This window comes from Oreochromis niloticus, linkage group LG16, assembly GCF_001858045.2.
Source record: "Oreochromis niloticus isolate F11D_XX linkage group LG16, O_niloticus_UMD_NMBU, whole genome shotgun sequence".
Lineage (NCBI taxonomy): Eukaryota > Metazoa > Chordata > Actinopteri > Cichliformes > Cichlidae > Oreochromis > Oreochromis niloticus.
In genome coordinates this window covers 6,055,637-6,068,627 of record NC_031987.2, presented here as the reverse complement: position 1 = coordinate 6,068,627, position 12,991 = coordinate 6,055,637, and the positions used below count along the sequence as shown (strand labels likewise).

General features: G+C 40.0%; 1 long non-coding RNA gene across 4 annotated transcripts; it reads left to right on the top strand.

The window, feature by feature from the left end:
• The first annotated feature begins 20 nt into the window (after positions 1–20).
• LOC112844168 (uncharacterized) lies at positions 21–12,609 on the top strand. 4 transcript variants are annotated; one of them, XR_003216809.1, is made up of 9 exons: positions 21–142; positions 249–364; positions 2,858–2,922; positions 3,208–3,291; positions 4,450–4,651; positions 4,850–7,081; positions 8,526–8,571; positions 9,531–9,663; positions 11,644–12,609. It is a non-coding gene; the product is annotated as an uncharacterized LOC112844168 (long non-coding RNA). The 4 variants fall into 4 exon arrangements; XR_003216810.1 differs by adding an exon at positions 2,031–2,106 and having other exon boundaries at positions 4,450–7,081; XR_003216808.1 differs by adding an exon at positions 2,031–2,110 and having other exon boundaries at positions 4,450–7,081.
• The last annotated feature ends 382 nt before the right edge of the window (positions 12,610–12,991 follow it).

Here is a 12,991-nt window from a genome sequence, read left to right as displayed (position 1 = left end):
TTCCATTTCACTCCAATTGCACCATCTACATGTCCTTACTAGCAAAGTCCAACCAGATGTTTCCTGGGAAATGTTAAAGTCAATGCGGTTTCTGTGATTTGGCTCCCTCACTTGCTGCGTGTCAGTTAGCACTGAGTTAAAGGTAAGACTAATGAGCCAAACGTGCTCTTTTTCCCCCCTCAGTAGCTCAACCATTTTACCTGCACACAGCACAGCTTGTTTTATTTTCATTGTGTGTGTGTCATCAGGGCAGAAAGCAGCCCTTCTGACATCTACTGGGGAATTACTCAAAGGATGTTACATGGCATGTCTGCACTTCTGTCATGTAGATAGCCTTTTTCCACGCACAGTCAAAAAACTACAGGTATGTAGCTAAAGTGGACACAGTCAGTGTGACACATTCCATTGGTCTACAACATCAGCTTTGAGCTGAATATGTTGAACGTTTTTGACAATGAAACCGAAGGACATCCCATGCTCATGAACTGCAAACGATACTCTCGCTTTAACCTCCTAGGACCTGGCGTCCACATATGTGGACATCACATTTTGGGACGTCTAGACCTTATACTGCCACTGTTCTATCAAAATTTGAAACGAATGTCCTCATATGTGGACCTCATTTTTCTCAAAAACAAAAATTAGGTTAAAAAAAATCTAGTAATTCTTTGTTTTTAAATTCTTGGTCCCAATCAACCCAAATTGCAAAGAAAAATTAAAAATGCAAGAGTTCGTGTCTTAGGAGGTTAAAGTGTATCCTGCTTTTTTCTTTGCATTTTAATGGGAACCATATTTTAAACAATTACCACCATGTTGGTGAGGGGAAAAAAAGGATTGTCTGAGTACAGACTTCAACTGTACTTCTTTAGGAATTTGAGGGGTCGCCCCCTGCTGACTGTAAAAACAAAAAACACAGCTTTAAGGGTCTTAAACCTGGCTTCACTTTTTAAAGCTATCTCTTATGTACACAAACCTTTGAGTCCTACTTGTGATTACTGTGTATTGGACAGCATGAGTAAGGACCACCCTTGTATTTTGTGTCTCCTCCCACAAATTCATATGAAAAGGGGCAAACCGCATGCACAGATTCATAAAAGAGCTATTCCTTCAGTCAGAAGTCAGACCCTTCAAACAGAAGGGACACAGGTTAGGGAGGAGGTAAAGTCATCTTGCTGTCTTACAGACTCCAGAACTCCACCCAAACTCCACTTGAAGTCTAGTTGAACATTTTGAACATCACCATTTCTGATTTTTAAAGTAAGACATGACGAGCAAGCAGTAGAACTGATTCACTATAATGTACCTTCACTGAGTGATCAATTGAACAAATTACAATATATATAATATGTTAATCAGTTTATCTGAATGTATAAAGGTGTCCACTCCCCCCCATTATTACTTTCGCTGGGAAGAGATGGGAAGTGAAGCAAATGTTAGGATACTGAAAAGCACCAAAATATAGTCACCTTCCTTTTTCCACCCCCAGCAGATGGTGCTGAGGGTGTAACATACAGGTGGTTTTTAGAGCTTTTTTCCACAGAAAATATCCACCCCGTGCTTGGAAATGAGGCTGTTGTGAGTAGCAAATAACAGGGCTGTAAAAACTAATGCAGTTGGCTGAAAGCCAGCGAAATACCCTGTAGGACTACAAAGAATTACAGATTCAGGTGAAAATGATGTGTTATATGATTCCTTTTCACAAAGAATACTGATTTAAGCTGCGGATTGCATAATCTAAAAACGCAGTATTAAAGTAAACTTGAGCATTTGCAGTTTAAACAGGACAAGTCCTCTCCTATTGAAAGTAAAACTATCAGTGTAATTGTAGCACCACACCAGTCAGCGCCAGGTATTCACAGACAAGACTGGGACGCCATGCCAGGTGACTTCTGGACACTGGATTCATAATCAGTCCCAGATCTTCATGCGCAGCCACTGTTTGATAAAATTAAGGTTGAACAGAGTCCTGGGTTTTGCTTCGGGCCTATTTGGTGCTCTCTGGAGTAATCAAATAATAATCTGCTCCACAGATCTGCTGCCGAGCCTGCTTCTCCAAACCCACAGAGAGCATTGCAGATTATTTCATAAACCTTCACTTGAGATGATGTAGGTGTGTGTGTGTGTTGCTTCTAGAGATTTATGTGCAGAATATTAATACAGACACATTTTGTTGGATTTTTATGCTTTCTTTTTCTCAAACTAATTCTAAATTCTGCATTCTCATGAGCCTCGTGTGTATAGTTTTCTATCAGTAGCCTCCTTTTCAATTCTCTCCTTTGAATTTATCCATGGCTAAAGGAAATAACTGACTCTGGAAAATGTGACCACCTTCTGTGATATTCCATTTGTCTCAGCTAAATGACTCTTTGAGAGATGGATCTTTCAGGAGCCCAATTAAAATATCTCTCAGCGCCGCTACATCAGGTTGTTCCGCTTAAACGTAAAATTAGACGTCCCGACATTGTTCAGCCATTGCCCATTCATTCAGAGTTGCTAAGCAGCACATACACACAGAATATCATCGTATTGAGGAGTGGTCGTAAGAAAACATTTCCATTTCAGGAACAGTTTACAGAGCAAGCAGAGTACACAGCAGGTAGACACGGTTTAGTTAACGCTGTGCATCTTTTAAAGACGGCGCACGTGCTGTTTGGATAGCGTCTCTCATGAAACGGAGTGGAAAATGTTTTCACAGATAAACCCAGGAGAAGAATGATGATGAGAGAGGTGGGAGGGTTCGGGAGACAGAAGTTGACAAAACACTTTTTCCACACATTTGTTATGTACATAACCAACAGTCTTATATTTTTTTAAGGTTCTGTGACTAACTTGTATTTGTGTTAACTTGCTTTGAAAGCTGTATGGGAGGGAATGTGATGATTTACAGACACAGACAATGAAAAGGATGTCATCACCCAAATGGTAAGTGCTGTAGGAAAAATATTGTACCATACAATGCACATTAAAGACCCGTTTAGCAGTTTGCTATACTGTTATCACTTAACATTTACTTTTAAACAAATGTGACTCTTATTTTATTGGATAAATTCAAAGATTTATAATAGTAATTGAACCCTACAAGGCACACTGTAGAGTCCCCATTTACACTTACTGACACACATATTCATCCACAATTTATTCTGTGTTGTTTTTCGCCTGTCACATGTACATCTGATGGCTCCAATGGGGGCAATATCTTCCCTACAGACACGCCAACATACACGGATCAAACCACTGACCCTCCAGTTAGGTCACTCAGTAGATGATCTGCTCCTGAGCCACAGCCACATAGTAAGTGTTGTTATAAACTCATCAATCATTGTTACATCCATTCAGTGTGTGTTAATGCAAATATCTAATGAGCCAGTCAGATGGGAGCGACTGAATAGATTTAGGCATGTAGATGTGTTTAAGACCACCTGCTGAAGTTCAAACTGAGCAATGGCAAAGAAAGGTGATTTAAGTGACTTAAAATGTGGCCAGATGGAACGGTCAGAGTATTTCAGAAACTGTTGATCTGCTGGTAATTTCAAACACAACCACATTTAACATTTTCAGAGAGCACTCTGAAAAAAGGAAAATACCATTGAGAGATATTTCTCTGGGTGAAATGACTTGTTGATGCCAGAAAAGTCATTTCACCCAGAAATCAAAAGAGATAGGAAGCATCTCGCAAAAAAACAGCAGCACTACCATCTTCTGATGGCTGCTTCCAGGATAATGCACCAAAGCTCAAACTGGTTGCTTGAACATGACAATGAGTTCACTGAACTCAAGTCATCTTCATTGTAACGAGTCCAACAGAGAACCTTTGGGATGTCGTGATGTCGTGGAAAGTGTGGATTCAAATCATGGATGTGCAGCTCTAAGATATTTACGCAGATGTGCTTTAAAATTAATTAGAAAATATCAGTACTAAAATGTACTTGGACAGAGTGGCTGGTAATTTTAAACAAAAAATATTTGATATACCAGCTGTTTAGTGAAAGCTAGTACTTTTGCCACCATGCAGCACGCACCATCGTTGAGAAAGAAATTGCAAGACCCTTGTAATGCAAGTGGGGTGTGGTTGTCCCTCTTCATATTGTAATTCAGGCCATAAAATTGGAAATGTTCTCATCAGGGTTTCAGAGTAATTCCCTGCATTGTTTGCAGTGAAGGTTCTGTTACATTACCTCAGAGGGGCTTCAAAGTAAAAGCTATTCCACACTTTGTGGCTTTAATCAAAAGCCAAACTATTTTATTACCAATCTTAGTATTAATATGAAGCTCAAATGTGTTTTACATACAAGCCGGTGATGACGTAGTGACATTGGACTTTCTGTAACCTAGACACCAAAATATTTCAGTTTGATATTTCATATCTTATCTCTCGACTTACATGATCTATTTGACAGGCCAGTAGCATTTCTTTCAACCTCTGGTCCAACAGTGAATGCTTTGTTCCAGGATAGATGGCCCTGACAGACATTACTTCATACACCCAGACCAGCTAAGTTGAAGCGTGTTACACAAGGAGCGACACTGACGTCACGGTGGAGCTGCACTGCAGGCCTGGAAGCCCTAACTAGCATCCTTGGGTCAATCAAAGAAGAGGAAATATCTTCCTCATGTCATAGGCGAGAAATTTCCCGTGCCCCGTCTCCAAGAGGTGCAACACACGCTCCACACATGACAGTGTGTTAAGCCACCATTACATCATGTGTCACTGCGCAATAGGCATTCATACACTTTTGCTCCAGTACTGACAATAAAATCCTACAATCCTCCTTTTTCAATTATTCTAGCAAAGTTAAACATGTTAACATCATTTTTAATGATCTTTTTATGTGCTGCAAATTTTCATCAGCCAAAACCCTAATGTATCGGGCCTTTTTGTGCTGCCAAAACGTCTCTGAGTTCTTCGGGTCATGGACCAGACCCAAGATCTCTGGGGGTGTCGCATGGTGTCGAGCACTGGGATGCTGGCAGTTGATCCTTTGGATTTAGTGGACTCTGTTTCGGGGCATTGTTATATTCCCCAGGCAGTCCTGGGAGAAGAAGGGAGAGACTGGGGTAAGTTGCTCCATGGGGCAAGATTAGCCATGCCTGCTAGCTGCCTCCTTCCAAGAGAAAGATGGTCACTGGCGCCACCTATGCTTTACCCTTGATCAGACTTAGAGGATTCTCTCATGAGCAACCAGAGTAGAATCCTCCAGGAGCAGGTAAAGGATTTGCCATACAGCTGAACTCTCCATAGCATCTCCATAGTAGCCTGATAACAACAGTCTACTCAGGTAGTATCTAAATGAATTCTGCCAAAAATTAGGTCATGAAAAGTTGTTATCAAAATATCAGATGATGGCCACCATTCCACCCCTTCATTCCAAAAGTATTATTGACAAAATTACTACAATTTATTCTCATTATTGACACAATACTTATATTTCACTTTAAATATGATTGTTATATATGCAATACAATTTTCTGTTTAACTTTTGTACCACATTTATTGAATCCCACTAATCATGCATTTAACAATTTTTTGATTTATGGGGGTTTCTAGAGTCTAGAGCACCATGCAGCACAGAAGACCGAGTTCTGAGAGCAAAAGCAGCACAAAATTAGCTCCCACTGTCATTGTGATATTGTTGGTTATATGATACAACCAATATCTTTGTAAATGGACTGGTATTTATGAAGCATTTTTCACCATTACTAGGCACTCAAAGCCCAAAGCAAGGTACTTCATGCTGTTAATACCTTTTTTATTGATCGCTCGCTAATGGAAGCAGTGGATGCATATTGAATTTCACAATCTTACTCAATTAACTTTTATTTGTATACAAACAACCAAAATGACAGTAGCCTCAAGACCTTTTGACACGCAGGCTGCAGGATCCAGGGATCAAAGCTAACAGCCATCCTTGTATTTGGGAGAGAAGTAGCTACGTTTAAGACAGTCTGAGGAGCTTGGAAAGAAAAGCGTCTGGACTTCTTTAAGTTGCTTGAAGATGTTTCACCTCTCATCCGAGAAGCTTATTAGGTTCTAAGGTCAGATGGTGGAGAGTCCCAGATTTGATTTTAAAACAGGCCTCCAGTAAATGCTCTATATAAGTGAAGCCAAGTTTTTGGTTGCAACTGTGAAGATGTATGTCTTGCCAGTGCAGGGTTCTCATACTTCTTTTCCATTTAATCATTGCATGGTGTGCAGCCAGTTCTGTCTTGCTGCCTTTTGAGAACCAGCTTACATTTCGACAGGTTTGAGCTCTGAACACGTTACGTAGCATTATGCTGGAAAAGTTGGGGTAATTTTATGGGAAGAAAATAAAACAGAGACAGTGCAGGGATTAAGTTTACCTACTTTGAAGATGCCAAGGAGAGGAAAGTCTGAAGAGTTTAGAACACTTAGTGATATATAAAGCAGCGTTACTGTTTTACTGAAGCGTTTAGCATTGTGGCCTTCATCAGGGTCTTCATAAAAACATAATGTAGGCAGCATTTTGAAATAGGAGAGGTAAACTATAAGTTTGGCTGGTTGCTCTACATTGCTTAGAGCTGCCTTTAGATCCCCAGAGTTAAAACTAACAGATCTCAAGCATGAAGCTTGGGGTGTGTTGGAGTTGCAAATAACAAATTTCCTCTGATTGTGAGTCTCTCTCAGTTTGTGTGTGCTGACTTTGCACTGTAGCCCACCCCTTAATTCCCACCCCACCCCGTCTTCCACTGCTGTGAAGCTGGATAAGAATATGATTTCACACAAAGCATAAACACTTACGTTAAATATGTGTCTGTGGTGCCTGTGCGCTGGCTTCTTGACTCTTAGAGTTTTGCTAAAGTCTCTCTAGAGGGGCTCTGACTGGAACACGCCTTTGGGTAGCATGGGAACAGGCAGGCTTGGTCTGGGAAAGAGAGCAGGCTGTTCATTTCTGTTGCACAATCCAATTAGCTCAGAGTTCCACCGATAAGAAACCCCACCAGATCACTACAGAAGCTTTGTGTGAGAAGTCGTGCATCTAATAGCTGGCTGGTAAACAATCAGCAGCATCTTCAACAGGTTTTGCTTTCACCAGGGATCTACGACGGCTGGATAAGAACAGAGGTACGTGACTGTAGAACTTTTTATCTGTATCAGTTTTGGGTTTCGTAAAATGATTTACAAGTGCTGGCTGGATGGATTGCTGCATAGGTTGTAAAACCAGCTGCAATATAAAAATTTGTGAATTTACATCACTGACAGTATATGTGGTTTTATAGAGGGACAAACATCGCATGTGCACATAAGAGAGGAAAATACAAAGAGAAGAAAATGCTTTTCAACATTCCATGGCAACATCTGTTTTCACTTTTTCCTCCCACGAGATAAATTCATTAGTTTGTGGGAATGTCCAGGAAGCAGATGGACATCATGTCTTTATACACATCCTTTTTCTTTCCTTTTTTTTTAAAAGTGTATGCTCGTGATTGAAGTGAAAGTTGAAACCTTAAATGTTAAATGTATGTCTACCTTTTAAATGCAGACTAACAAAATAGGAAAGGGTCTCTTTTCTTTCTCTTTATTATTGTGCATCATAACTAGAAAATACAGGAAATGTCAAATGTGGAAACCATTATGTGCATTTCAAGGAATTAACACTCCAGTGAGGGAAGGAAGCAGAGAAAACAAAACTGAATATTCAGCTGGAGAAAGTGTCATTTTGTAAAGCTCAACAAGACAAATTAACAGATTAAAAACAGAATGGAGAATTTAGGTTTGTACATAGGGAGCTGAGGAGTGATCTGACTATCCTTACTAGCAAAAACACACATGCACAGTAGGCACATTGTTACAAAATCCCCATTTGAAAACCATCTTGCATTACTAATGCAATATAGGGCTGCATGAAAAGTTATTTTAGCCTATCACTACTTTGTCAGCAGTCATTTCAACTGCATGAAGCAAATTGGTCCTAAAAAATAATCTTGTAAAAAACTTTGAAAAGGAAAACCCAGTCTGTTTGCACAGTTGCTGAATGGTGGGATTTATGGGACCGTGACCCCAAGGCCCTGACAGACAGCGGGGAGGAAAACAAAATGTGGGAGAGAGGAAATGGATCACTTATCAGAAGCAAACCACAACTAACAAGTGTAGATGACCCACCACCTAAAAAATGTCAAAACCACTGCAGTGTCAGGAACACTACCTGTCTTATGGCTGCTGTCAACAGCCCTTAAGCCAGTGTGTGATCTTCAGAAGTTGCAAGTGAGCTACAGAGGAAGCGTGTAACCAAACACCCCTCCTGAGAACAACTTGGACTTCCTCAGGGGGCTCGATATGAGCCAGAGACAGCAAGACTGTTTGTTGGTCTGTGTAAAGGTGCCTGATAACGCAAAGGAGGTAAGGCGTAGTGGTCGGAGACTTTGCTGCAAAAAAAGTGAGAGAGGTCACAGTGGTGCAGATTGCTCCGTCAAGAAAGTTAAAAAACACCTGCACTCTGTGCACACTGAGGATGTAAACCAGTGGTTGTTTGGTGTATTAATGAATTCTCATAACAATCTTTTAATAGATCATGCTGACTGCTTACCTGCTGCCAATCTTCTTCATCTGCGCAGGTAAGTGTGGCCTTCAGTGCAGTCAATCGCACAATCATTGCAGACCAAAAATGAGATCTTAAAAGGTATTTTTGGGTTAGAGGAATCTTTTTTTTTTTACGTTTTTATAGCTAAATGTATCAAGACAGACAAAACAGCAGTTATTCACCAGAGGAAAGTGGGAGCGTTACCAGGGTTTTTTAAATGGGCCGGCAAAGGAGAACCTCGGGTGGGAGAGGGGGGCTGGGTTGGGGGTGGAGATGTCTCATGGGGACAAATAAAAGCATCTGGAAGTTCATTGAGTTATAATAATGTTAATATGCTCCACAAACATGCATTAAATGTAGTTGCTTGTAGCAATGTTGGAGTCACACTGAATTGCAAAGGGAGCTAATGAAGCTAATAATATATTTCAATTTTACTGCATGGTTTATCAACACATATTTGGCTACAGTTTGCAAAGTGAAGGAGTATAGGAGGCATAATTAAACCAGCAGCTTTCACTGCATGCAATAATTTTTATCATTATATTGCTATAGCAGTTGTACCTTTTGTTTTGTGTGATTTTCAACAAATTACACAACATATCAGAAAAGACTTTCAGCTTGAATATTTCATTCATTTCATCTGCATGCATATATTTGCACGATTCAGTGAAGACAGAATTATTTGTCATATAAAAAAAGGGTGTAAATGAAGTTTCCTTTAAGGACACCACATGAACTATAAATATAATTTAAATAAATAAATATAAATATAGAGACCCTGAAAAGCTGAAGATGGAAGATTTTTACGTTTATGTTTTCAAATTGGGGAATTACAAGATATATCCAGGCCTGATACATCTTCTAATTCACAAGAACCCTTCATTACATTTAACTGAAAGCCAATATGAATCCAATTTATTACAATTATTACAATTAAGAATTAAGTCAGCAGTTCTGACTCTCGCTTATGCTGTGCAATTTCATTTTCTTCAGGAATCACTGCAGAAGCTGTTCCATGCAACGAGGACCTGTTTGACATCAATGTTGACAACTGCCTGTCGGACTTCAACAAAAGCATGGAGACAAGTGACTATCAGAACATGTGCCCGTGGCCTATGGTTAAAAGGTAAATGTTAGGCTCTTCTTTTCTTTTTCTTTTGTTTCTTTTTTAAATTTAGCTAATATAAAGTTGTTTTTTCTGCGTGTTTATATAAGAGAGACAAATGAGTTTTATTTAACTGGACAAGAGGTTCCCATGAGTTTCCAAGACTTGAATGAGTGGTGTGTGATTAACCAAACATTAATGTATGAGTCTGTGCTGAGCTCAACATGAGTGAAAATACAGGAAGGCTGGATAAAGATCCAGCCTTCCTGTATTTTCACTCATTGAACTCTACAATGAAATACAGACACTTCTTTTTACTGCCTTTTCAGTAAAGACGTATAATAACCTTTAGTCATGGGAAATTCAGATGCTTTCTCGTCTCCTCATTACATTTGATGCCGGTTGAAGTTTTAATTACTCATATTTTAATGAAAACATGTGAGACCATTGCTCTTGGGCTCATATTTCCAGAGAGCAGTTGTTTCTGGAGACTTTAGTCTTTGCCGTGCTACCTGGAGTGGATGGCAGTGGACTTTAATTATGACTGTAATAATCCATATTTTACTGTCAGCATGATTTGGGAGATGAGGTAGTGTAGAGTTTAAATGGTGTGTTAGGGTGGAGTGTCCATCGTCACAAGGAGCCTTGCTTGTTGATCAGGCTTCTAGCTGTCAGGTTCAATTGAGCCTCGGTGGATGTTTTCCACACTAAAATTTTGCAGCGACATCTGGTTGCGAGATTTATGTTTGTTTAGAGAGGCTACGGTTGCTTCTCTGCCCCGAGGACGTGACAAATTAATACTTAAACTTGAAATGTAAGCTGCTGCCTAAACATTAGCGGGTGATTTCTCCATTTATAAAAATCTTGAAGACACTCAGGCTGTTGATGTTTTTGGCTTTGTGCGTCTATAAACAAGGTGCCTATAAGTGCAATGCAACTGTGTGACATGGATCTATGATTGTGCCAGGTGAACTGAGGCAAAAAGCATGGCTTCTATTCATCTGCTGTTTTTTGTTCATGCTACATCCTCCAGTCATATGTTCCCATTTTTTGAACCAGTGCACCTGTACATTTCACTGGCATCAGGATATTTTAATAGTGCATTTGCAAGAATATATTTATATTTATATTATTTGGTATCTTATGGCTGATTTTTCCCCTAATGATAAATGAAAATGTGATGATGACCCATTTAAAATGCATTAAGGGTGGGTGCTGAAAGAGGGTTGGTCTGTCCAAACACCTCATGATGCCAAATAAATAATTCATGCTTACTTGATCTTTTAATTTATTAATAAGTCTTTATTTAGTGATCCTCATGAAATGAAGGTCTGTTTGCAGACAGTTGGTTGTGTTGTGGTCAGTAGAACACACATAACAGCTCTGTTGCCGGGCAATACTGTTAGCTAAAGGGGAAACAGGAAGCTGAAATGTTAACGCCTCAGTCACCCAGGTGGAGAGACTGATCAGTGACCCTCTGACAACCACAATGTGTATTCCTCAACCAGTAGCGAGTGTTTGCTGCCAGTCGCTAGGTGAAAATGGTTGCAAAAATGCTACTGCACCAAAAACTTCACTCACTCACTTCACTCACTAGCAGATTGTTGCCATTGTCTGCCATTTGCATGGAAGACACAGACTTGTGTGCAAATACTTACCAACTACTGAGCAGCAGTGAACCTTTTTTATTAAAAGGTGATGTGTTTTATGAAAGCTACAGGCAGCCGCAGCAATCTGCAGTTGTGGAAAATAACTTTTTCCCTAGTGACCTGTGGTTTCCAAGGATTCACAGAGCAGTCTTCGGGACCATGGGACTAAGGCCCAAATCTTAAAGCTACATGTATGAATAATGCCGAATGTGCTGACGTGGAATCTGATTCTCAGCCTACAGATTCATGCTGTACATATTTCACACACCCTAAAAATGTTACAAGTGAAATTCTTGACTGCCTGAGTAATTTTGAGTCACCTTGACTTTTGCCTCGCTCTCTTTCTCTGCAGCAACTACATCAAATTGATGACATGTGTGGAAGACTGGGCTACGAAAACTTGGTGTAGGGGTTATGGATTTTTGGTAGATGAGATTTACTTGGAGGTCCACCAGACGTACTTTTCGCTCTGTGGATACATTCGTGACCCCCCACTCTTCACTCTCATCATGTTAATAGCACCGTGTATTATTGTCACACTTTTTCTGCCTCTTCTGTGTGCTCACATCGCCCCCAGGGGCACATAAATACCCAGCAAAGGAAAATTGGAATATTTTTCAGCCAGTGTTCTGACAGTGCTCTGACAGTGCTAACTGTGCTTGCTACCTCTGATGCAGAGATTCAGGAAATCCATCCTGGAAGAAGACACTTCAAGCTAATAAACAATCATTTTACATAAATCAGAAAATACATTTTCTATTCAATGCATTAGTAAAAACACCTGACTACTTAAGTTTGGTTGGATAAGTATCTTGGGCTGTTCACAAAGAACTTCATAATCCAAAAGTCTGCAACGGAGAGGACAACTGTACAACTGAGAGTCTTGGACCTAAATGTATTTATCTATGCAGACAAATTGCAGGGGAGCTTATAAACGGGTGTCGTACATTGAGCAACAATGACTGCAAATCCCCCAAACGTCATGTTTGGTGGAACAAAGCAAAAATCTCACTTGTTTTAAATTTTCCCGTTCCCTTCAGGATCTCTGTGCACCTCTGCACTAATTCCAGCGCTCCGGCTATTTTCCGATCTCTCTCTCTGGACTCTGACCACTTGTATGTCCTCCCTTTTGTCAAAACAACAACACTTCCAGCCTTAAATTTAATATTTGGAGAAGAAGAATGTCATAGAGAACAACATCTAGTGACTAGCAGAGATGGGCAGTAACACGTTACTTGTAATGCGTTGCTGTAATCTGATTACTTTTTTCAAGTAACGAGTAATGTAAGGGATTACTATTGCAAAAACGGTAATTAGATTACCGTTACTTTCCCGTAGGAACACTGCGTTACTGCGTTACTAAAACTGTGATTTTTTGCAGAATATCTCATGACAGTGATGTAAGCGAGTGCGACGTTCATGACAACAGCTGTGTGCAGATCAACAATGGATAATATATTGAGTGCGGGAGAGAGTATGAGCGTGCAGCGTTTAAAGCGTGGAAGTACTGACCTTATTTTGAGTTTGATTCCATAAAAAGTGACAAAAACATTAGTGTCCGTTGTGCGTGGGAAGAAAACTTCTTTTTACAGCGAAAAAAACCCCCTAAACTTCTAAGCAAGCAGCGAGTGCGCTACAACGTAATGTGAAACCATTTGTGAAACTCACAGAGAAACTCGCGGATTCTTCCACTGACCGCC